Raw genomic sequence first — 22,490 nt, forward strand, 5'->3', positions numbered from 1 at the left:
GGAGTGTCCAGAACTGAACCCTGGAGTCCTGATGCCTAGGCCCTGTGCTAAGCACTGTGCTGCAAGACCGAACAAAACAAAGATTTAACGGCATGGTATAATTCCGTTAACTCAGTGCAAACACAGTCACAAGTCAACCTGGAACAGGGACAGCGAAGGGCTACTAGGGTGAACCGAGGAACGGAAAACCTGTCTTATGAAAGGAGACTCAAAGAGCTTGGCTTGTTCAGCCTAACCAAACAAAGGCTGAGGAGAGATCTGATCGCTCTCTATAAATATATCAGCGGGATAAATACCAGGGAGGGAGAGGAATTATTTAAGCTCAGTACCAATGTGGACACAAGAACAAATGGATATAAACTGGCCATAAGGAAGTTTAGACTTGAAATTAGACGAAGGTTTGTAACCATTAGAGGAGTGAAGTTCTGGAACAGCCTTCCACGGGGAGTAGTGGGGGCAAAAGACATATCTGGCTTCAAGACTAAGCTTGATAAGTTTATGGAGGGGGTGGTATGATGGGATAGCCTCATTTTGGCAATTAATTGATCTTTGATTATTAGCAGATAAATATTCCCAATGGCCTGTGATGGGATGTTAGAGGGGATGGGATCTGAGTTACTACAGAGAGTTCTTTCCTGGGTGTCTGGCTGGTGAGTCTTGCCCACATGCTCAGGGTTCAGCTGATCGCCATATTTGGGGTCGGGAAGGAATTTTCCTCCAGGGCAGATTGGCAGAGGCCCTGGGGTTTTTTCGCCTTCCTCTGCAGCGTGGGGCATGGGCAGGGCCGGTGCTACCATTAAGGCAAACTAGGCAGTTGCCTAGGGCACCAAGATTTGGGGGCACCAAAAAGCAGTGCCCCCCAATTTTTTTTTACAGCGTTCCTGGGCTGGGCTGCCAGCGGCACACTGACACGTGCGGCTCAGACTCCCCCTCCCAGCGCAGCAGCTGCTCCATGCAATTCTTGTCATTGCCGGCGGGGGCGGCGTGCTCGGGGAAGGGGCGTAGCAGAGGTGAGCTGGGGTGGGGAGCCCTGCGGCAGCTCCCCCCACCCCCGCGGCAGCTCCCCACCCCCCCGGCCCAGGGAGCCGTGCGGCACCTCCCCACCCCAGCTCATCTCTGCTATGCCCCCTCCCCGAGCACACGGTCACTGCTCCACTTCTCCCGCCTCCCAGGCTTGCGGTGCCAATCAGCTGTTTGGCGCCGCAAGCCTGGGAGGGGAGGAGAATTAGAGCGGGGGCGGCGTGCTCGGGGAGAAGGCGGAGCAAAGGTAAGCTGGGGTGGGGAGCTGCCGCACTGCTCCCTGGGGGGGGGGGAGGTTCCCGGGGGGGGGCCCCGGGGGGGGGGGGGGGCGGGGGGGTGCCGCGGGGCTGAGGGGGTAGGGGGGGCGCAAGGTGAAAGTTTCACCTAGGGTGCAAAACTTCCTTGCACCGGCCCTGGGCACGGGTCACTTGCTGGAGGATTCTCGGCACCTTGAAGTCTTTAAACCATGATTTGAGGACTTCAGTGGCTCAGACATAGGTTAGGGGTTTGTGGCAGGAGTGGGTGGGTGAGATTCTGTGGCCTGCGTTGTGCAGGAGGTCAGACTAGATGATCATAATGGTCCCTTCTGACCTTAAAGTCTACGAGTCTATGAGTCTATGACTCTAAGTCTCTGGCCCCCAGAGGCTGCTCACTAGAGTGACCAGACAGCAAGTGTGAAAAATCAGGACAGGGGGTGGAGGGTAATAGGAGCCTATATAAGAAAAAGACCCAAAAATCGGGACTGTCCCTATAAAATCGGGACATCTGGTCACCCTACTGCTCACTGACCTAGTCTCATTTATTCCCCAGATATCACTGGTCTACAATTTTTGAGAAGTCGTCTGCTTCAGAGATAAAATGTGCTATTTATTATGTATTTTGATGTGCTGAATTCAGATATGACAATTAAAACAACTGATTGGCTACTGTTTCTAAGATATCTAAGTTTTTACATTTTATGTCTATGTATATTGTGTAGATAGTAGAGTTTTAATCATAAATTGTAAACCTAGGTCTTTTCATGTGTTTATGATTGCTTTACATGATAATATTTCACCTGTCCTGTTTATGTAACAGTTTAAAAATCAGCAAAAGGGTTATATAAATAAAATTTATTATGAAACAAAAGGCAAAAAACTATTCTGTACATAGTTTAGTCCTATTCAGTGTCTACTCGGCGCTTCTTGGCTTGTCTCTTGTATTCATTAAATGGAGCATCTCTTGTCACGGGCCAGCAATAGTCTGCAAGCATTGATGGGCTCCATTTGCCCTGATAGCGTTTCTCCATTGTTGCAATGTCCTGGTGAAATCGCTCGCCGTGCTCGTCGCTCACTGCTCCGCAGTTCGGTGGAAAAAAATCTAGATGAGAGTGCAAAAAATGTATCTTTAGTGACATGTTGCAACCAAGGCTTTTGTATGCCTTGAGGAGGTTTTCCACCAACAACCTGTAGTTGTCTGCCTTGTTGTTTCCGAGAAAATTTATTGCCACTAACTGGAAGGCTTTCCATGCCGTCTTTTCCTTGCCACGCATTGCATGGTCAAATGCATCATCTCAAAGAAGTTCAAGAATCTGAGGACCAACAAAGACACCTTCCTTTATCTTAGCTTCACTTAACCTTGGAAATTTTCCACGGAGGTACTTGAAAGCTGCTTGTGTTTTGTCAATGGCCTTGACAAAGTTCTTCATCAGACCCAGCTTGATGTGTAAGGGTGGTAACAAAATCTTCCTTGATTCAACAAGTGGTGGATGCCGAACATTTTTCCTCCCAGGCTCCAATGACTGTCGGAGTGGCCAATCTTTCTTGATGTAGTGGGAATCTCTTGCACGACTATCCCATTCGCAGAGAAAACAGCAGTACTTTGTGTATCCAGTCTGCAGACCAAGCAAGAGAGCAACAACCTTCAAATCGCCACAAAGCTGCCACTGATGTTGGTCATAGTTTATGCACCTCAAAAGTTGTTTCATGTTGTCATAGGTTTCCTTCATATGGACTGCATGACCAACTGGAATTGATGGCAAAACATTGCCATTATGCAGTAAAACAGCTTTAAGACTCGTCTTCGATGAAGCAATGAACAGTCTCCACTCATCTGGATCGTGAACGATGTTGAGGGCTGCCATCACACCATCGATGTTGTTGCAGGCTACAAGATCACCTTCCATGAAGAAGAATGGGACAAGATCCTTTTGACGGTCACGGAACATGGAAACCCTAACATCACCTGCCAGGAGATTCCACTGCTGTAGTCTGGAGCCCAATAGCTCTGCCTTACTCTTGGGTAGTTCCAAATCCCTGACAAGGTCATTCAGTTCACCTTGTTTTATGAGGTGTGGTTCAGAGGAGGAGGATGGGAGAAAATGTGGGTCCTGTGACATTGATGGTTCAGGACCAGAAGTTTCATCCTCTTCCTCTTCCTCGTCTGACTCAAGTGAGAATGATCCTGGTGCATCAGGAACCGGCAGTCCTTCTCCGTGGGGTACTGGGCGTATAGCTGATGGAATGTTTGGATAATGCACAGTCCACTTTTTCTTCTTTGACACACCTTTCCCAACTGGAGGCACCATGCAGAAGTAACAATTGCTGGTATGATCTGTTGGCTCTCTCCAAATCATTGGCACTGCAAAAGGCATAGATTTCCTTTTCCTGTTCAACCACTGGCGAAGATTTGTTGCACAAGTGTTGCAGCATATGTGTGGGGCCCACCTCTTGTCCTGATCTCCAATTCTGCAGCCAAAATAAAGGTGATAGGCTTTCTTAACCATAGTGGTTATACTGCGCTTTTGTGATGCAAAAGTCACTTCACCACAAACATAGCAGAAGTTATCTGCACTGTTCACACAAGTACGAGGCATCTCTGCTCACTTTGGCTAAACAGAAATGTGTCCCTTTGCAAAATCAAACACTGACAAATAAGAGACTGTATGATTTCTAGAGCTGATATAGGGCAATTTGTTCAGCAGAGCGATGTAAGCTTCGTTATGATTGCATCATCCATGACTTCTAGGAATAACATGATGCAATTCATATCATGTATGATGCAATACCAGCTTCAGATTGCATCATTCATTGTTTTGCCTAAAAAGCAAGTACTGTCGAAACCCAGTCATAGATTTATTCATAGATCCAGTCAAAGATGTATTTTAGTCATTTCTGGTTTAAATTGAGATCCCTTCCCTTTATAACTCACTTATCCTCCGCCATTCCCAAGTCAAGGGTCGTATATACTGACCCAATAGCATATCTTGAAAACTAGAGCCAATCAACACTTTTAAGCCTCATTTTCGTTCTCAGTGACCCAGAATTAGTAAAGTTTGACTACATTTATTTCAGAAGCATTTTGGCTGTAGAGCCGTGTATTCAGATCTTTGCCTGCCTGCTACAAGAAGCCTTTATCTCAATCTCCTTGGCTACAGCCTCTGCTCCAGGCTCAGAAACAACATCCCTGACTCTGCTCATTTCCACGTGGGGCTGGGAACACAGGGATTTCTGCCCCAGATCAGCTGGGTGTGATGCCATGTTCCCGGCGAGCATACAGTCAGTGCTCGGGCTTTGTTAATTGTTGGCACAGGGAGTGAAAAGCAAGGCAAGGAGAGGCCCTGGTAACTGGGAAGGGCTGAATGCCCACGGACACAAGGGAGGCCGTCTGGCCGTGCAGCTAGGTGTGACCAGACATGCCCAGGCAGGTCTGTCACACCTGTGTCTGATGGCGTGGGGTCTCGGAGCACTAGCCGGTTAGCAGGAGAACTGGGAGATGTTTGCATGAGAAGCATTTTTAGAGTTATGCAATATCGGGTCCAAAACTATTGGAGGTGAAACATGTCACCTGCGGCGGGGTGGGTCTCAGAGCTGACTCAGTCCACACTGAGAACAAGTGACATCCGTGTCCTCCGCCCCAACCCAGCCATGGGTGTACAGCCCGGACCAGCCACAGGTACGAGCACCGACCGAGACCTCCAAGGAAAGGTCGCTGCGCAGGAGCTGAAGTTAATGAAATGCCCTAACTTGGAAAAGAGGCACAAGCCTGGGACCGTATCTGAGAATTAAAAGGGGCACAAGATGGGCTCCATTAAGGGGCAGATACTCTGCCGGGGGAATCCCAGCTGCCTGGCTGGACACGTGCCGTAGGGACAGCCCAGGGGTTAGAATACCAAGGACAGGCTCTAGATCGCATGTTCCTCTTTTCCCTATAACCCGTTTCCAAATCCTTTGACTTGCGTTTATCTGAACCTTCAATTCAAGCTTTGTGAAATAAACTTCACTTTAGTTTTACCGCCAAGACGACCAGGTACCTTGTGCTACGGAGAGGGGAAGCCAAGCCCCTGTGGAGTCCTGCTTCCACGGATCGGTGTGCACTGCGGGGGTCCAGAAGACGGGCCTGGGCACTCGAGTGGAACAAAGTGGGCTGTGTGTGCCTTGCTGGCCTGCGGAGGGGCCGAGCGGGGCCTGCAGTCAGTGCCTTTGGGAGTACGTCCGTCCCCCCCCAGTGGGCACAGGCAAGGCTCCTCTGGCTGTGAGCAGGTGGGAGTGCGTCCCCACAGACACCTCAGTTAATGCTGAGAAGTGTCACAGCAGGGCACTGGCAGGAGACTCCAGAGACGTGGGTTCTACTCCTGTCCCGCTGTGTGACTGTGGGCAAGTCACTGCACCTCTGTGTCTCTTCCCCCACTGTGCCTGCCTCGGCCAGGTACGCTGTGAGACAATGGGGCAGCCCGGCCTGTCCCGCCCTGGGTCTGGGCAGCGTCCAGCGCACTGGGACCCCGGATGGGCGCTAGAGTGATGCTAAGCAATGCAGGAGAAATGGTGATTTTCAACAGTTCAGCCCTCAGCCCCATGGAACCAGCAGGAGGCACTTCGCCCCCCAGGCATCCGCCCAGCCCAATGCCAAGCGCCCATTGCAACCCACAGAGGCATTAGAGCGTCTTCATAAAAGACTGCAGGAATCCTTTGCAATGGAAAGTGTTGCAACCTGAAAAGCGGGTTGCTGCCAGCTCCGAGTCTGCACCCCCGATGGGCCTGATGCTAGCGTACAGCTAGACAGGGTTAGCCTGAGTGAGTTAACAGCAGCCGTTAGACCAGGCCCAGGACACCCTACAGTGCGAGGAACTGGGGAGGGGCTGTAACAAGGCGCCCTGGCAGGGGCGGCTCTATGTATTTTGCTGCCCCAAGCACAGCAGTCAGGCAGCTTTTGGCAGCATGCCTGCGGGAGGTCTGCCGGTCCCGCGCCTTCGGCGTACCCACCGCCGAATTGCCGCCGAAACCGCGGGACCAGCGGACCTCCTGCAGGCATGCCGCCGAAGGCTGCCTGACTGCCGCCCTCACGGCGAGCAGTAGGCCGCCCCCCCGCGGCTTGCCGCCCCAGGCACGTGCTTGGTGCGCTGGTGCCTGGAGCTGCCCCTGCACCCTGGCATGGGAAATGCAGGCTGCAGAGGTGGGTTAGATTGTGCAGCCTTCCAGGGGAAGCTGTTAGACCCCTGGCTGGACCCTTGTGCGGTGCCTCCTGGAGCCCAGGGGAAGGGCTGCTCCAGGGGCCAGACCTGCCCCATGTGTAATCCAGAGCAGCCCTGGGGCTCTGAGTTACTGCAGCCTCCCCTGGGTTGCCCCCCCCGCACACACATGCACTTTCTGCCCCAACGGGCTCCCGCTCCCCAGCTCCTGGCTGGCTGTCCAACAGTCAAGACAAACCAAAACCACAACAGCATCTTTTAAAAAAAATCTCCTGATTTTCTAGGGTCTGACCCGTGACTGTTGAACCCTTGGGGCTGGTGACGGCGTTGCTGGGAGGAGACAAACGGGGACACCTGCGAAACAGCAGCATTGCTGTGAGTGTGAGAGGTGAGGGCTTGGCCTGTGCGCTGCAGCTGAGCCCGAGTGCCTCTCCGTGGGGCGGGCAGGGGCGCAGGTCCTGCTGGGAGCCACCACGGCTCGCTCTGCCGCCAATCGGGGGTGGGGGGGGCAGGAGAGTGCACGCACGTGAGTGAACAGCTGGTAGGCGATGGGCTCCCTAGCGGTCAGTGCCTTTGTCACATGTTGCTGCGTGCCCACGTGCGACCGCAGCCCCGTGTCACTGCGTGCCCACGTGTGACCGCAGCCCCGTGTCACTGCGTGCCCCCCAAGAACAGATGGGAGACACAGAGGACAAGGCTCAGGTGGAGGAGGGTGCAGCTACCCCCGTGGACCCCAGCCTTCCCATACTACCTGGTAGCACACTGGGTGCACTGTGACCTGGACACAGGGGCTAACGGCTTGGCCCTATGCACTGTTGTCCCAGGCATGGCTCATGCGGAAGGACTGTGTCCTAGGACAGGCAGGTGGGAGAGACCCTTCATACCCTCGCCTCAGTGCTGTAACTAGACCCAGATCCCAGGGGCGCGTCCCTGCCCAGCACAGTGTGTGCCTTTGTTCCCCCACCAGGGCTGCTCCCCACGCAGACTGGCACCGGGAGAACCAAAGGTGCCAGTTAACCCAATGGGGGAATCTCATGGCCATAGAGACAGGGAGGCCTCCTCCAGGGTCACCACTTCGGAGACCCAGAAACACTGGCCACCCCCACCTCAGCTCCCAGCACCTCCCAGGAGCCTCTGCCACCCTCACCCTGCTTCTTACCCCTCCCTGCCGTCTAACCTCACGTCCACCTCAGCCCCCTAGCACCTCCCAGGAGCCCCTGCCACCCTCACCCTGCTTCTTACCCCTCCTGCCGTCTAACCTCACGTCCACCTCAGCCCCTAGCGCCTCCCAGGAGCCCCTGCCACCCTCACCCTGCTTCTTACCCCTCCTGCCGTCGAACCTCACGTCCACCTCAGCCCCCGGCACCCAGAAGAGCTACCAGGGGTTCAGGTGCACTGAGTGGGACCTGGGTGCTGGCAACTCTCCCATGTGAGACGTGCGGGGGTTACCGGATGATTGCACAGCCACGCAGCTAACAGGGAACGTTGGTCCCAATGTCTTAAATCTTTCCACTGGGAGCCAGCAAGACAATACAAAAGCCAACCGGGCTGTCTGAAACCCAGCTCCTCATCCGGACACGCCATGTCCACGGATGTTGATCACGGAGAGCGTGGGAGATGCCCAAAGGTTTTCACGGGGGGAGGAGGGGATGGGTTTTAATGTTAATAACTGATGTAATTGTATCACCAGTGTTTTCTCCTTTCATTATTCTAAGGGGTACTGAAAAGTACTAACTAGAAGCGTATGTGTTCTGACAATACAAACTTGTTTGTTTTTCCCTTTAAAAAGCTCAGGTATAAATGCTGCTCTGAAGTTAGCCAATGGATGCCCCAGTTATCTCAGGTCCCACCTCCTGCAGGTCCCCACGGCTAGGAACATTCGGCTGGGTCTGAAGTTCAGTATAGACAGATGTGGTTAGAACTTTTATGGTTGTGTAACCCAGGCCTGCTCAGTGCGGCGCTCTGTCCCCCTCTAGTGGCACCTCGCCCAGCCACAGATTAATGGGCCCGGCTAAGACTCACGCGGCTTTTAGCTCATGCAGAGGCTCATACACTGAGCTTCAGAGGTCCCAGATTCGATCCCGCCCGCCGACAGACCCCAGAGTTACCGCTGCACCCAGCAAGTGTATCGTATCCCTTGGCTTGCAAAAAGACTTGCCCTTTAAAGAGCCAGAACAACGGACTTAAGGGAAGTAGAGTGCGCCAGTGACCTATTGGAAGAAAGATGGGCCCAACGGGATGAACGGATTAAACTTGTATCGAATCACCATGAATCCCTCGGGACGGTCTGACCTACCGCGTCTCCACGCTGCCGAAGTCCCTTTCTTACCTTTTGTACAGGGGGCTTGGCTGGCAGTTGTTTTTCACACCCACCATCTCGGAGGTGAAAATTGAAGCAATCTGCTTTGTGCTAGTTTCCGGCTGTAGCTGTCGGCCAGGCAGCAGCAACGCAGGCCAGATTCAGTCTCTCAGGGGCCCTTCCTAGCCTGCACCTAGACCCTTGTCCGCCCCCAGGCTTTAGGAACTTCACATCTAAAGCCCCTGCGCACTGTCCAGGGAATTCCTTCCCTCCTCCCAGGCACACGGGCCCCCTTGCCTCCCCCTACAGGGGACGGGGGCGGGGGGGCGGTGGTGTATGGGAAATAAAATGATCAAACCAGAAAGCAACAGACGTAGCAACCTCTTGATCCTGGTCATTGCATCCACCGGCTACACTCCCCTCCCACAAACCCACTCAGGCTCAGTGGGACTGAAATGCGCCCCAGGACGGAGGCTTCCTCAGCCAAGCAGACCTGTGGCTGCTCTGACCCACAGCCATTCAAGTCACACAGGTAGCCCTGCAACTGCCACTGGGCTGGCCACGCAGAGCCAGCGCTACTGCTGCCAGGTGCCAGGCAGGTGTGTGCGAGTGCCAGCCCCATGCAGGGCGGAAAACCCAGAGCAAGGCAGGAGTCCCAAACAGAGACCTCACGTGCTCCACGGACCTCACTAGTCCTGCTTGTTGCAGCTGAATTCCCTAGCCAAGCAGAGCCCAGGGTGACCCACTTTCCCCACAGCCAGAGCCAGAGGCCAGTCACAAGACAGGCATCAAGAGGCAGCTGGGTGAGGATACCTGCAGCTCAGAGGCAGGAGACAAACTGGAGGTCGGGAACCACAAGTCAGATGCCGGGGTGAAGCCGAGTCAGGATGCCAGGAAATCAAGCTGGGGAGAGTCTCCCTGTCCCTGCTGCTGGCTTCGGTAGGGCCAGCGGGCCGATCCGCCAACACAGCCTCAACCTGCAGCTGGGTTTTGAGAGTCCCAGGTAGGCTACTGCCAGCAGGCTGCCAGGTGGAGGAGCATGGCCTGGATCCGAGATCCATGGCTTAGGACAGCCAGGCTGTACCTTCCCCAGCGTCTCTCCGTTCTCTTCCAGGCACTGCATCAGAGCACGTCACGGACTCCAGCCGAACATCAAGCGGAGCTGCACTCCGGCAGAGCGGTCATTCCTGTAAACTAAGCCTGCCAGAATTAGCTTGGTTTCCTTTCTCCTGACGGTAGCATCTCGACATCTGTTGAGGCGAGAAGACAGTAAATGACGTTTTATATTTATTTCTTTACAAGTAGAAGGAGCAAGACTTAAAACGAGCCTGATTCGGGATCTGCCGTGCCTGTAATTTCACAGCAGGATTATCAGAGACTGCGGTGGCATAGAGAGGTGAAGTTGCAGAAAACCTCAATGCTTCTAAAAACCACCGGGGGAAATCCTGGCTCCCTTTACTACAGAAAAGTTAATATAACTATAGCCCATGTGAAAGGGGAGGGGTCTTGCATTTTTTGGTACAGATGATGCCTGAGAGAATTCAGCTGGTCCGGGAAAGCCTAAAACACCTGCAGACTTCAAACATAAAATACAAACTGAACTCCAGCCCAAGACAGAAATTCCCTGCACTCTTGGCCAATGCAGCTGGCGTCTGTCAGCAGGGGACTGGAACTTGAAAGCAAAAGGAAAGGAAAAAGGAAAGCCAAAATTGTGCCTGAAGGGGGAACGAGTCCCACATTCTGCAAACCTCACCCAGTGCCGTTTGGGATGCAGCCAAAGGCAGAGGCAGAAGGGCAGCACTTCGACAACACTGGAATTAAACCCAAGGTTAACTGGAGTGAATCGAGCACGCAGCGCAGCCGGCCAGTCAGGAAAGGGAATGGGGCTGGGGCTGGGGCTGGATCTGAGGTGATTCCAAGGTTACCATTAACGGTCCAGTGTTGTCTGCAGATCAGTGGCCTTTGCCTAGAATAGAGGTTGTATTTGCCTCACTGGCTGGTGGGAAGCTCTTCTGCCAGGCTGACCTCACCCAGGACTATCTGCAAATGGGACACGGACACACACACACACACACACACACACACACACACACACACACACACACACTTTCTTCACCATAACAGGCCATTGTTTGGAGCAGGGGCCACACCTGCTATTTGGCAATGAGCCATGGACTGGGTATCACGGGGCATTCCTGGCTCTCCGTGTTAACCGGACAGTGACTAGTTATGGGAACTAGACAGAGCGCACGTGAACACTTGCTAAAGGTACGTGGGAGCCTGGCTGAGTGTGGGCTCAGAGCAACAAGGAGAAAGGGGAATTTTTCAGAGGCTCGAGTGTTGTGACCAGACCATTGACAAAGGCAGTTTCCATAAATCACAAGAGAAAGCTGAAGCTGCCCTTAAGGCCCCAAGGCCAAGCTGTGTCCCAATTCCATTCCTTCCTGCTCACTCAGGGTCACAGGCTTTTATTGAACATGGCAAACACAACTTTTCCAGCGAAAAATGCAGATTTGGCAACAGTGACATTTCACGAATTTGTGTCGGTTTCACCACATTGTTCATTTAGTAAAAAACAGACAAAAAATTCCAAATAAATCGAAACATTTCATTTTGACATTTTGGGGATGAAGAGTTTAATCAGAAAAATGTGAATGACAATTGGGAACTGTTTAAGAACACTTTACTATGTAAGCAGAGTCAGGATGAGTTCTACCAGGAGTTTGAGGCGCAAGGGGTGTTCTCGTCCATCCTCCCTGTGCAGGGAAAAGGCCTGGGTAGAGACCGTCGAATCGTGGAAGTCAACGAATGGCTACACAGGTGGTGTCGGAGAGAAGGCTTTGGATTCTTCGACCATGGGATGGTGTTCCAAGAAGGAGGAGTGCTAGGCAGAGACGGGCTCCACCTAATGAAGAGAGGGAAGAGCATCTTCGCTAGCAGGCTGGCTAACCTAGTGAGGAGGGCTTTAAACTAGGTTCACCGGGGGAAGGAGACCAAAGCCCTGAGGTAAGTGGGGAAATGGGATCCTGGGAGGAAGCACAAGCAGGAGAGTGCAAGAGGGGAGGACTCCTGCCTCAAACTGAGAAAGAGGGACGATCGATGAGTTATCTTAAGTGCCTATACACAAATGCAAGAAGCCTGGGAAACAAGCAGGGAGAACTGGAAGTCCTGGCACAGTCAGGGAACTATGATGTGATTGGAATAACAGAGACTTGGTGGGACAACTCACATGACTGGAGTACTGTCATGGATGGATATAAACTGTTCAGGAAGGACAGGCAGGGCAGAAAAGGTGGGGGAGTTGCGTTGTATGTAAGAGAGGAGTATGACTGCTCAGAGCTCTGGTATGAAACTGCAGAAAAACCTGAGAGTCTCTGGATAAAGTTGAGAAGTGTGAGCAACAAGGGTGATGTCGTGGTTGGAGTCTGCTATAGACCACCAGACCAGGGGGATGAGGTGGACGAGGCTTTCTTCTGGCAACTAGCAGAAATTGCTAGATCGCAGGCCCTGGTTCTCATGGGAGACTTTAATCACCCTGATATCTGCTGGGAGAGCAATACAGCGGTGCACAGGCAATCCAGGAAATTTTTGGATAGTGTAGGGGACAATTTCCTGGTGCAAGTGCTGGAGGAACCAACTAGGGGCAAAGCTTTTCTTGACCTGCTACTCACAAACAGGGAAGAACTAGTAGGGGAAGCAAAAGTGGATGGGAACCTGGGAGGCAGTGACCATGAGATGGTCGAGTTCAGGATCCTGACACAAGGAAGAAAGGAGAGCAGCAGAATACGGACCCTGGACTTCAGAAAAGCAGACTTTGACTCCCTCAGGGAACAGATGGGCAGGATCCCCTGGGAGAATAACATGAAGGGCAAAGGGGTCCAGGAGAGCTGGCTGTATTTTAAAGAATCCTTATTGAGGTTGCAGGAACAAACCATCCCGATGTGTAGAAAGAATAGTAAATATGCCGGTGACCAGCTTGGCTAAACAGTGAAATCCTTGCTGATCTTAAATGCAAAAAAGAAGCTTACAAGAAGTGGAAGATTGGACAAATGACCAGGGAGGAGTATAAAAATATTGCTCAGGCATGCAGGAGTGAAATCAGGAAGGCCAAATCACACTTGGAGTTGCAACTAGCAAGAGATGTTAAGAGTAACAAGAAGGGTTTCTTCAGGTATGTTAGCAACAAGAAGAAAATCAAGGAAAGTGTAGGCTCCTTACTGAATGAGGGAGGCAACCTAGTGACCGAGGATGTGGAAAAAGCTAATGTACTCAATGCTTTCTTTGCCTCTGTCTTCACGCACAAGGTCAGCTCCCAGATTGCTGCACTGAGCAGTACTCCATGGGGAGAAGGTGACCAGCCCTCTGTGGAGAAAGAAGTGGTTCGGGACTATTTAGAAAAACTGGACGTGCACAAGTCCATGGGGCCGGATGCGCTGCATCCGAGGGTGCTAAAGGAGTTGGCGGGTGAGATTGCAGAGCCATTAGCCATTATTTTTGAAAACTCATGGCGATCGGGGGAGGTCCCAGATGACTGGAAAAAGGCTAATGTAGTGCCCATCTTTAAAAAAGGGAAGAAGGAGGATCTGGGGAACTACAGGCCAGTCAGCCTCACCTCAGTCCCTGGAAAAATCAAGGAGCAGGACCTCAAGGAATCAATTATGAAACATTTAGAGGAGAGGAAAGTGATCAGGAACAGTCAGCATGGATTCACGAAGAGGAAGTAGTGCCTGACTAACCTAATTGCCTTCTATGATGAGATAACTGGCTCTGTGGATGAGGGGAAAGCAGTGGATGTGTTATTCCTTGACTTTAGCAAAGCTTTTGATACGGTCTCCCACAGTATTCTTGCCGCCAAGTTAAAGAAGTATGGGCTGGATGAATGGACTGTAAGGTGGATAGAAAGCTGGCTAGATCGTCGGGCTCAACGGGTAGTGATCAATGGCTCCATGTCTAGTTGGCAGCCGGTTTCAAGCGGAGTGCCCCAAGGGTCGGTCCTGGGGCCGGTTTTGTTTAATATCTTTATTAATGATCTGGAGGATGGTGTGGACTGCACTCTCAGCAAGTTTGCAGATGACACTAAACTAGGAGGCGTGGTAGATACACTAGAGAGTAAGGATCGGATACAGAGGGACCTAGACAAATTAGAGGATTGGGCCGAAAAAAACCTGATGAGGTTCAACAAGGACAAGTGCAGAGTCCTGCACTTAGGACGGAAGAATCCCATGCACTGCTACAGACTAGGGATCGAATGGCTAGGTAGCAGTTCTGCAGAAAAGGACCTAGGGGTCACAGTGGACAAGAAGCTGGATATGAGTCAACAGTGTGCTCTTGTTGCCAAGAAGGCTAACGGCATTTTGGGCTGTATAAGTAGGGGCATTGCCAGCAGATCGAGGAACGTGATCGTTCCCCTTTATTCGACATTGGTGAGGCCTCATCTGGAATACTGTGTCCAGTTTTGGGCCCCACACTACAAGAAGGATGTGGAAAAATTGGAGAGAGTCCCGCAAAGGGCAACAAAAATGAATAGGGGGCTGGAGCACATGACTTTTGTGAGAGGCTGAGGGAACTGGGATTGTTTGGTCTGCGGAAGAGAAGAATGAGGGGGGATTTGATAGCTGCTTTCAACTACCTGAAAGGGGGTTCCAAAGAGGATGGAGCTCGGCTGTTCTCAGTGGTGGCAGATGACAGAACAAGGAGCAATGGTCTCAAGTTGCAGTGGGGGAGGTCCAGGTTGGATATCAGGAAAAACTATTTCACTAGGAGGGTGGTGAAACACTGGAATGCGTTACCTAGGGAGGTGGTGGAGTCTCCTTCCTTGGAGGTTTTTAAGGCCCGGCTTGACAAAGCCCTGGCTGGGATGATTTAGCTGGGAATTGGTCCTGCTTTGAGCAGGGGGTTGGACTAGATGACCTCTTGAGGTCCCTTCCAACTCTGATATTCTATGATTCTACCCCGACATCTGGTGGTGAATTGTGGCGAGTGTGGAAAAGAACTTCAGGGGCTGATCTTGTTTGCATAGGCACACCCACCCCGCCTAGCATGAACCCAGGGCAGCCCAAAATGGTCACTTTGGCTGCTGTGTGATCCCCAGTTTCTCTGTTATCGGGGCAGGAGGAATAAAGTGTTGTTACCCTGATTATGTGAATCAAGGACAGTGAAACTGTTTTATGACAGAGGGTCTCACCATCGACTAAGTAGCACTCGCTAGACAAGGGACATGGGTTCCAAAACTCAGTGAATTGAGAGAGGATGGGGACAGATTTAAAAGTTTATTAGATAATATTTGAAAAATAAATGATACAGAAAATTTGAAGTGTCAGTTATTGGTCATTGGGGGTAACATACAGCGTATAGGGGGATGTTAGTATTTTGGTGTTGGGCAGCGCACATAATATATACAGACTGCAATGTCCCCAATGGGGGGGGGGTAAACGGTGGGTGGGACCAAGATACAGCCAACAAGCGGTGAGGATCCCTCACTCATACAGAAAGTAGAGACACTCATGGGTATAAGTAAGTGGGCTAGGTAATGGGAATGGGGTGACCCTCACGTGGTGGGATTCAGTTAGGTTTGGTGGGTTCAGGGCTCAGGGGATAAAGTCCAGCGGGGGGGGTTATAGGTCTCTTCCCTCTTGTGGGTGCACGAGGTCTCCCCGGTTCACTCCCGGTATTGGCGGTGGCCGGTGATGTGCTCTGTATAGATGTCCCGAGACCAACGAATAGTGTCTGAGACCATTAGGCGTCTCATGAGCCGCGCATAATGACGGCCTACCCCACAGGTCCTTAGCACGCGTTCGTTACATGGGTCCCAGGCACCCAGGGTTTGTACCTGATGGTATAGGCACCCTTTGAGGGCCTGAAACACCAATTCCTCTCTCCACTGTTGAATAGCAGAGAGAATTTTGATTCTATTGAGAGTCTAGTTACAGGCTACTATGCAGAATTCACTTTGGGCCAATGGTGCACCAGCAGTAGGGCTCCCCTACTACAAGCTGAAGTCACTAAAGAGCTAAAGTTACTAAGAGCTGAGTGCTGTGTTAACTAGTGGGGGAGCCTGAAGCTATATTGCTAAGCAGCTGGTGGAGTGGCTGGCAGAGTGGAGCAGTTTGTGGGACGGCTGGTGGAGCGGTGCGGAGCTGAGCAGTTTGCGGGGACGGCTGGAGGAGCTGGTAGAGCGGAGCAGTTCGTGGGGCAGCAGGAACGGCTCACAGGACAGCTGGTGGAGTGGCTCAGCTCGTGGTGAAGGCTGCAGTGGAACCCCACAGAGAGGCGGGCAGTTGGCCTCGGACCACGTAAGGTGCCCCTTAACACCCTGCATGCCCCCTTTCTCTCCCCCCCCCATTTCCACCCAGGCTGGGATGGGGGTAAAACCCTGCAGATAAACTTTTGAACTCTGGGGCTGCACTGACCAGGGGCAGAGACTTTTGGGCTGTTGGACTTTTGGGACTTCGGTTCTTGAATCCAGCAACCCAAAAATCACTCAAAGGGAAAGGACACGGCCCAATTTGCTGGGGTGGGTCTTTTGCTCAGGGTTTGTGTTATGAATCCTGTTTGTGGTATTTTTCCAATTTACTGCTGATGTCCTTTACCTCATGTTATTAAACATTTTCTGCTACACTCAGACTCCGTGCATGCGAGAGGGGAAGTATTGCCTCTTAGAAGCGCCCAGGGGGTGGTATGTAATTGTCCCAGGTCACTGGGTGGGGGCTCGAGCCGGTTTTGCATTGCGTTATTGAAACAGAACCCCTAGATACTGAACCCGGCCCTTGTTGCTGCCAACTCAGATAGGCAGAAGGGTTACACTAGATGCCCAAAAAGGCACAACCCCACAATTGAGAAAGAAGGCTGTAGGGGTTAAAAAAAACAACCTGGCTTAGAGGGGAAGCGAAGTTGACAGTAATGAATATAACTCAGAAGCTAGGAATTGGAGAAAATTGATAAGGGAAGCAAAGGGACTATTGCCAACCGGGCTGTGGGTGGTCAGGTCTAGTGGTGAAGGCAAGAGTTTGGCCTACTGGTAAGAGTTGGGTCCAGGATGGGTGGAGTCCAGGAAATGAGAAAAGGGTCAGTACTGGAAGAGCAGAAGCCAAGCACCAGAGCTGGGGTGAGTAAACCAGAGTCATAAGCCAGAGGCGGAGCCAGGAATCAGGACAGACGCCAAATGTCAGAACCGGAGGGTCAACCAGAGTCGTAAGCCAGAGGCAGAGCTGGGAAGTGAAACCAGAAGTCTGGAGCCGGAGGGAAGTGGGGGGCTGGAGCAGAGACTGGAACAAGGGCAAATACAGCTGCAGGCATGGCATGCTTTGAGCAGCCACGGATCTGCGGTGGGGGACAGGCTTATGAGCAGGACTGCTGAACCAGCAGCCTGCCAGGGGCTGTGGCCGCTCAGAGTGCTAAGGCAGGGCAGCTGGGCTCCTTAGTTGCCTGGCAGCATAGTCAGTCAGGGAACAGGCCAGCAACTGGTCTGATCCCTGACAGGGCCACAAGGAGAAATCTATGGCCAGCAGAATTAAGGAAACTATGAGGAGTTTTTTAAGTATATTAGAACTAAATGAATCCTGACAAAGATATCGATCCACTACTAGATGGAAAGGGTAGAATTAGCTATCATAATGCAGAAAAGGCTATATATACATTCTCTGTGTTCTGTATTTTGGAAAAAACAGATGATGTAGTTATATCATATGATAACACTCTCTCCGTTCCATCAGTATCTAAGGAGCATGTTAGACAGTGGCTACTAAAGTTAAACATTTTTAAATCAGCAGGCGCAGATAACTTGTATCCAAGAGTTTTAAAAGAGCTGGCTGAGAAGTTGGCTGTATTGTTAATGTTGCATTTCTATAAATCCTGAACACTGGGAAAGTTCCAGAAAATGGTAAGAAAGCTAATGTTGTGTCAGTATTTAAAAAGGGTAAATGAGAAGCCCTGGGTAATTAACAGCCCTAGGCCTGTTAGTCTGACATCAATTCCAGGAAAGACAATGGAGTAGTTGATATGAGACTCAATTAATAAAGAATTAAAGGAGGGTGATGTAATTAGTGCCAATCAACATGGGTTTATCGAAAAAAGATCCTACCAAACTAACTTGATAACTTTTTTTGATGAGATTACCAGTTTGGCTGATAAAAGTAATAGTGTTGATGTAATATACTTAGACTTGTGTAAGTGATTTGACTTGGTACTGCATGACATTTTGATTAAAAAACTAGAATGATATAAAATTAACATGGCCCCCATTTAATGGATTAAAAGTTAGCTAACTGACAGGTCTCAAAATGTAACATCAGCAAATGGGCGTGTTTCTACGGGGGTTTGGCAGGGATCAGTTCTTGGCCCTATGCTGTTTAGCATTTTAATGAATGACCTAAAAGAGAACATAAAATCATCTCTGATAAATTTGCAGCTGACACAAGAATTGGGGAAGAGGTGAATAAGGAAAAGGACAGGGCACTTGTACGCAGTGATCTGGAACGCTTGGTAAGCTGGGCGCAAGCAAACAGTATATGCGGTCATAGGGCTATGTAAATGTCTAGCAAAGAATGCAGACCATACTTACAGGAGGGGGGCCTCTGCCCTGGGAAGCAGTGACTCTGAAAAAGATTTGGGGATTGTGGGATTTTGAACAGTGCGACGCTGTGGCCAAAAGCATTAGCACAATCTTTGGCTCCATAAACAAGGGAATCTTGAGGAGGAGTAGAGGGGTGATGTTACCTCTGTATTTGGCACTTGTTGACGAAGAGGTGTTGCCAGTTGTTTGACTACATTCGTGGTTTGCTCTTAAAAATGTTCAAGAGAGCAAATAACTGCACTTAGTTAAATTTATTGTCTAAAGACAAACAGTGAATGAGGAAAAGGAGAGATACAGACCATCCTTCTCGGAAGCAAATTCTGGCAGCATGTTCTCCTTACGCAGAAGGCGTGTGTGACGGGATGCACTCGCCCCACACCAGACGGCAAAGAGTTAACCCTACATTGTGGGCTGAGGAAACCACGCCCCTTTCACTCTACTGGGCATGCTCCAAGTGCACCAGTATAAAAGGGAGCAGCTCAGCGCAGTTCATAGAATATCAGGGTTGGAAGGGACCTCAGGAGGTCATCTAGTCCAACTCCCCTGCTCAAAGCAGGACCAACCCCTGACCTTCAAAACCTCTAAGGAAGGAGATGCCACCACCTCCCTAGGGAACCCATTCCAGTGCTTCAACACCCTCCTAGTGAAAAAGTTTTTCCTAATAGCCAACCTAAACCTCCCCCACTGCAACCTGAGACCATTACTCCTTGTTCTGTCATCTGCTACCACTGAGAACAGTCTAGATCCATCCTCTTTGGAACCCCCTTTCAGGTAGTTGAAAGCAGCTATCAAATCCCCCCTCATTCTTCTCTTCCGCAGACCAAACAATCCCAGTTCCCTCAGCCTCTCACAAAAGTCATGTGCTCCAGCCCCCTATTCATTTTTGTTGCCCTTTGCGGGACTCTCTCCAATTTTTCCACATCCTTCTTGCAGTGTGGGGCCCAAAACTGGACACAGTACTCCAGATGAGGCCTCACCAATGTCGAATAGAGGGGAATGATCACGTCCCTCGATCTGCTGGCAATGCCCCTACTTATACAGCCCAAAATGCCGTTAGCCTTCTTGGCAACAAGAGCACACTGTCGACTCATATCCAGCTTCTCGTCCACTGTAACCCCTAGGTCCTTTTCTGCAGAACTGCTGCCTAGCCATTCGTTCTGTAGCAGTGCATGGGATTGTTCCATCTCAAGTGCAGGACTCTGCACTTGTCCTTGTTGAACCTCATCAGGTTTCTTTTGGCCCAATCCTCTAATTTGTCTAGGTCCCTCTGTATCCTATCCCTACCCTCTAGCATATCTACCACTCCTCCCAGTTTAGTGTCATCTGCAAACTTGCTGAGAGTGCAGTCCACACCATCTTCCAGATCATTAATGAAGATATTGAACAAAACCAGCCCCAGGACAGACCCTTGGGGCACTCTGCTTGATACCGGCTGCCAACTAGACATGGAGCCACTGATCACTACCCGTTGAGCCCGACAATCTAGCCAGCTTTCTATCCACCTTGTAGTTCATTCATCCAACCCATACTTCTTTAACTAGCTGGCAAGAATACTGTGGGAGACCATATCAAAAGCTTTGTTTAAAGTCAAGGAATAACATGTCCTCTGCTTTCCCCTCATCCACAGAGCCAGTTATCTCATCACAGAAAGCAATTAGGTTAGTCAGGCATGACTTGCCCTTGGTGAATCCATGCTGACTGTTCCTGATCACTTTCCTCTCCTCCAAGTGCTTCAGGATTGATTCCTTGAGGACCTGCTCCATGATTTTTCCAGGGACTGAGGTGAGACTGACTGGCCTGTAGTTCCCCGGATCCTCCTTCTTCCTTTTTTAAAAATGGGCACTACATTAGCCTTTTTCCAGTCATCCGGGACCTCCCTCAATCGCCATGGGTTTTCAAAGATAATGGCCAATGGCTCTGCAATCACATCTGCCAACTCCTTTAGCACCCTCGGATGCAGCGCATCTGGCACCATGGACTTGTGCTCGTCCAGCTTTTCTAAATAGTCCCGAGCCACTTCTTTCTCCACAGAGGGCTGGTAACCTCCTCCCCATGCTGTGCTGACCAGTGCAGCAGTCTGGGAGCTGACCTTGTTCGTGAAGACAGAGGCAAAAAAAAGCATACTTCTCGGTTTTCCTGGTCGGGATGGCAGATAGATGATTCAGTCCCCCTGAGGAGGGAGTCCCCAACCACCACCATCCACCTCCTTCTCTTGGGAGCGGTGGTTGTGGAACCCCCATCCCTAGGACAGCGCATCTCATGCCTTCCAATTGGTGGAGTCTCCTTCTGCTCCCTTCCCTCAGATGTATGATCTAGTCCACCCTCCGCATTAGTACCTGTGGAGAGAACATGAAAACGGTTGTTCACCTGTATCTGCATTGCTGGTACATGGACACTCCTCTTTCTTCTTCTGGAGGTCACATGCTGCCAAATTTCTTCACTGTCCTTCTATCCCCGCTGCGGAACCTGCTCTGATTCTTCAGAACGTTGTGCCTGTAGAAGCACATCCTGACGTCTGTCCAGGAAATCTTCATTTTCCCTTATGCAATGCAGGGTTGATACTTGTCAGTTGCGGCTGACGCTGGGGAGGAAGGATGTACGTCGCTGGCTCCAGCCAAGGATCAGCCTAAGCCCAAAGCCTGAGGCTGTGGGAGCCGGAGACTCCATAACCCAGGCAGATGCCGAGGTACCCACAGAGACCCTGCTGAGTCCGGAGCTGTTGGGGACAGTGCAGACCAGGGAACCCCGAGAGAGCAGAGAAACCCAGACCGCAGCAGTGGGAACTATGCTGGGAAGCAGCCCAGGGGAATTAGATAGTGGCCTGGTTAGTGAACCAGAATTTTGAGTCGGCGTCTTTTGGTCAGACCCCACCCCCTTCTGACTCAGTGGCACACGCCCCTGTCACTCCCAGGGCCCTGAGCTGGGGTCTGGTGGAGAGGGAGGGCCCGGACCCCCCTACCTGGGCCACCACCCTCCTTTTTTGTGTGTGGCAGCCCCCTTCCCGACTTAAGGCATAGGCTATGTATGCCCCAACCCCTATATCCTAAGAGATGGGGCACACTCGCCCCACACTGGACGGGGTCTCCCCCAACCCTGTCACAGTGTGCTTCAGAAATCTGTATTTCAGCTAGTGGAATTTATAGGACGGTTTTACAAGATACAAAACTCTTTACATGTCACTTAAAGTTTTACCCCACAGTTTGTGCCAGCTTTGTCCTTGGTACCTCCTTGTACTTTCCACATCTTGTTTTGAATATTACATTCCAAGTGCCGAAGAGCCATGTCGTATTCCTGTAAGTGACTTGGTACAAAGTCTTCATACATCTTTGCTTCAACAAGTTTCCTGTTTTCTAATGCCAAAGCTAACATCGGCTCGGCAAAGTGCTGTGGGATGCCCCAATTGTGGGACAAGAACAAAACAATCAGTTAACATAACTTCCTAACACCCATCTATATATATTATATTAATACCATGTGCATAATACCTACTAATATGGTGTGTACTCTGCCTAACGTATATGTATTGGCTCATACACTGGTGTGACCACTGCTGGAATATGGTGCCCAATTCTGGTCTGCACAATTCAAGAAGGATGTTGATAAATTGGAGAGGGTTCAGAGAAGAGTTACGAGAATAATTAAAGGATTAGAAAACCTGCTTTATAGCGACAGACTTAACAAGTTCACTCTCTTTAGCTTAACAAAGAGAATCATAGAATCATAGGACTGGAAGGGCCTCGAGAGGTCACCTAGTCCAATCGCCTGCACTCATGGCAGGACTAAGTATTATCTAGACCAGAGGATCTCAGACTGTGGTCTGCAGACTACCAGTGGTCCGTGAGCTCCATTCAGGTGGTCTGTGGATAGTTCCCTCTAAGGTGCGTGCCTGGGCGGACACACATGAGAGAATGAAGGGCCACCCACCTAATTAGTGGAGCATGCAGACCTGGCTCCACTAATTAGGTGCCTGGACCCTGGAGAAGATGCACATGTAAGGTGAAGTGGTGGCCTTGGGGGGAATAAGGGGTAGAGGTAGGAGGTAGTGGGGTGAGAAAAGGGGGTGGGAGGAATTTGGGATGTGCAGGGCTGTGGTGGCCAGAGAAAGAGATGACTTTCCCCAGCACCAGGGCTGCAGCTGCGGGGAGAGACCCCCC

The sequence above is a fragment of the Trachemys scripta genome, chromosome 23 (genome assembly GCF_013100865.1).
Source record: "Trachemys scripta elegans isolate TJP31775 chromosome 23, CAS_Tse_1.0, whole genome shotgun sequence".
NCBI classification, from domain to species: Eukaryota; Metazoa; Chordata; order Testudines; family Emydidae; genus Trachemys; species Trachemys scripta.